Raw genomic sequence first — 4059 nt, 5'->3', positions numbered from 1 at the left:
ACGGCGCCACAATGTGCGCCCACTGCTCCTCTGGCCAGCCTTCCCTCTGTGCGGTCCGCTCGAAGACCTCGAGGTAAGCCTCCACGTCGTCTTCCGGTCCCAGCTTCGTGAGGCGGCTGGTCGGGGCGGCGGTCGGCGCAGCACGGACGGCGTGCTGAGTCAGCCGCAGAACAGCTTCGCGGAGCAGGGCGAGGCTCTCGGTGGTCTCCCGCTGGTGTTGCTGGGCAGCCAGCGCCGCGGCTCCGTCCGGGTTCTGCATGGTGGGGTAGTAGTAGTGGGAACGCTCAAGATGCCTGCATTCTCCACCATATGTGGTATCCGGGAATGAAGAATGCGCCGGGATTCAGGGAAACACGTGGCAACGGATGGTTTAAGCCGACTTTCGGCGTTTATTTCAGTAAGCAAAAGAGGAAAAGGGTGCGCTTGGGTCTCCGTGAGCCTCAAGCCTCTGCAGTCCATGCGTCTCTCTGCCTCTCCCGTCCATGCTTGTCTCTGCCTCTCTTGTAGTGGCTCCGGGCCTTTCTCCTCCCCGCCGCCAGGTGTCCCCCATCCCGCTGATTGGGGGGAAGGACCCGGTGCTCTCCGTCGCCGGCTGGTGGGTGGGGGTGGTACACCCCGTCCTTCACGGTTCCGCGGGACCGTTCAGGCCGAGGCTTCAGGGGCGGGATGCCACAGTCTAAAAAAGACTAGAAATTGAATGTTTATTTTTCATTGAATGTTTACATAAAGTTGCACTGGGTGCCTTTAAAAGAGAATGAGCAATTCTTTAAAGAATAAAGTGGTCATGTAAAATATAAATAGAATAACTTGGGGTTAAAAGGTATAAAAACAGTTTGATGAGTAATGCATTTATAATATTACAGTTAAAATGGAACAATACATGATGTAGCATTGCATTTAAGAACATTTGCTGCACTTAATTATTTTGTTCTGGTATTGTAACACTTGCAGTGTTGAACCTATACTTAAGTGCCTTCTTTAATGGGCTAGTGCCTTTACTAATGTTCGTGAGTATGATGCCAGAGTTATAGAATCAATGGTACTTGGTACAGTTGATTTAATTGAGGCTACGGATATTTTCTGATGAATGTTATTTTGGAATAGTTGATGATATAATGGAAACCGGGTTATTACAGTAGTGTTGTTGACATGATGCTGCTAAATAATTGTGAATGTATTTGGAAGAATGTGAAATTGATTATTGTGATTGTGTTATTGCCATGGTGAATTTGTTATATAAAAAGATCAATTCATGTCATGAAGAAGAGACACAGCGTCGGCTGATAATTAATTCATTTAATGATAATTTCAACCCTTTTACAGGGGTGCTACACAATAAGTTAAGAACACAACTTCGCACGTTGAGCACACAGCCGTGTGACTCGTTTATTTTGTAAAAAAGAAAACCGGAAAACAAAGCGTGCTGAAGGTAAACAAATCCAGCATGGTCTGTGACGTCATGAGACGCACGTAATCCTTAAAGGGACCGCGATCCCTGAACCAACAAGAACGTAAATGACATGCAGTAAACAACAACACAATTGAAAGAACAACACATGACGAAATACTGTAGGTGAATTATGTTACGGTCACTACAAGGCTATAATTATATTATTTAGCGTGTAATGAGACAATCTATAGCCAAATTGTCGAAGATGCCCGAGAATCTTCGGGGATATCAGCATGGGAAATCGGCGAATCAGACCCATGAAGGGGGGACACGTTAGTTGAAGGGGGGGGGGGGGGGGGGACACGTTTGTTGAGGGGGGGGAGACACGTTTGTAGGGGGGGGGCACGCTCGACAACGAGAGTTGGTTTTTATTGAACGCTCGACAACGAGAGTTGGTTTTTATTGAACGAGACTTCAACACGGAACAGCTACACGAAACGATGGTCACGTCACTCTCGGTGACGGTGTCGACAATAATGAACACACGAACAATTTTAATAGAACAACACACAACCACATAACATCCCGAACCCATTAACCCCACTTAATCCTAACAACAAAATAAGTTAACAAAAGCCCCATTTGTCAACTGAGAAACCCAATTCCCAGAATCCCCCGCGGCTCCGGAACACGGCGTAGCTTATATTAATCTTTATTATCTGAATGGGAAATGCAATATTTTAGGACAGATACACCATTAAACGCGTTTCTAATGACATTTCTAGCGAGAAATGTACATTTTCCTTACATAATCTTCAGTCAGTGAATGTGTATGATCTTTATTAATCTTTATTATCTGAATGGGAAATGCAATATTTTAGGACAGATACACCATTAAACGCGTTTCTAATGACTTTTCTAGCGAGAAATGTACATTTTCCTTACATAATCTTCAGTCAGTAAATGTGTATGATCTTTATTAATCTTTATTATCTGAATGGGAAATGCAATATTTTAAGACCGATTCACCGTTAAACGTGTTTCTAATAACATTTCTAGCGAGAAATATACTTTTTGTCATGATATGTATAAATGCAGATCATGTGTAAGCCACTGGTGGCGCTAGAGTTGAATAAACTACCACAAGATGGTTGCAACAGCAGGCTGAGTGGTGTGTCTGTTTACTTTAGATAAGCAACATAACATGGTGTCAGAAGTAAAAGGAAAAACACTAACGAGGATTTGCAAGGTATTGCAAACATGGAAGGACTTAAGCCGCCCGCTGGACTTGATCTACTGCACGGTAACCTGTCAGAAAACTGGAGGAGATTTCGGCAGAGTTTTGAGCTGTATTTAACAGCTGCTGGGGGCGCGAGCAAGTCAGCTAAGGTACAGTCCTCACTATTTCTTCATATAGCCGGCGAAGAGGCGGTGGAAGTGTACAATACCTTCACATTTGACGAGGAGGATGATAGGCTTAAACTGGCGATAATTCTGGAAAAATTTGAAGAATACTGCAACCCCAGAAAGAATATAACCTATGAAAGGTACAGATTTTTCACGTGTGTGCAAGGGGACATGTCATTTAACCAATACCTTACGGAGTTAAAACTAAAGGCAAAGTCATGTGAATTCGCACAGTTAAGAGAGTCCCTTATCAGAGATCGAGTTGTCTGTGGAATCACGTCTGATACGTTGAGAGAGCGATTGTTACGTGAAGTTGACATTTCTCTTGAAAAGGCAGCACAGCTGTGCCTCGCGGCAGAAACAACAAAAGTACAAATAAAACAAATGCATGAAGAGGATCACAATGCGCAATCCTTTGCAAGTGAAAGCAAGGACATAGATGCAGTGAGGCACAAGCAGACACGCGATAAAGAATACCGAAATAAAACCCAAGTAAGCATGCAAGACAAGGGTCGCACGTTTTATTGCACAAGATGTGGAACTGAGCATGTATCACGAAAATGCCCGGCTTTTGGCAAACAATGTAAGAACTGTGAGAAAATGAACCACTTTGCCAAGGTGTGTAGGTCGATGAAGACAGTGTACTCAGTAGATGATGACGACACAGATCAACAAGCAAGTCTGTTCCTTGGTGTTGTGAATGCAAAGACACAGAGACAGACAGATGAATGGACTGTTGAATTAAAATTGGATCACAAACAAGTCAAATTCAAACTTGATACTGGTGCACAGGCCAATGTAATTCCTTTCAGTCTCTTGCAAAGAATAGGGAAAAAGAACATACTACGACCAACAAATGTGAAACTTTCAACGTACACTGGAGACAAAATACCAGTGAAGGGAAAGTGCAAATGGAGCGTGAAATACAAAAAGAAAGCATTTAATCTGGAATTCATTGTTGTAAAATCAGATGCCAAACCAATACTTGGGATTCAGGCATGTGAAGAAATGGGGCTCATCAAGAGAGTTATGGCACTAAATAAAAGTGACAAAATGGATATCTTCAAGGAGTATGCTGATGTGTTTGAGGGACTAGGCTGCCTAGAGGGAGAACACACTATTCAAATTGATGAAGGCGTGACACCAAAAGTGCACCCACCTAGGAAAATTCCTGTCACTTTGAGAGAAAAACTAAAAACAGAATTGAACAGAATGGAAAAAATGAAAGTGATTGTAAAAATCGAAGAGCCAACTCAGTGGGT

Source organism: Gadus chalcogrammus, chromosome 16, assembly GCF_026213295.1.
Source record: "Gadus chalcogrammus isolate NIFS_2021 chromosome 16, NIFS_Gcha_1.0, whole genome shotgun sequence".
In the NCBI taxonomy this organism is placed as follows: Eukaryota; Metazoa; Chordata; class Actinopteri; order Gadiformes; family Gadidae; genus Gadus; species Gadus chalcogrammus.
Note: the sequence above shows the minus strand (reverse complement) of the source record.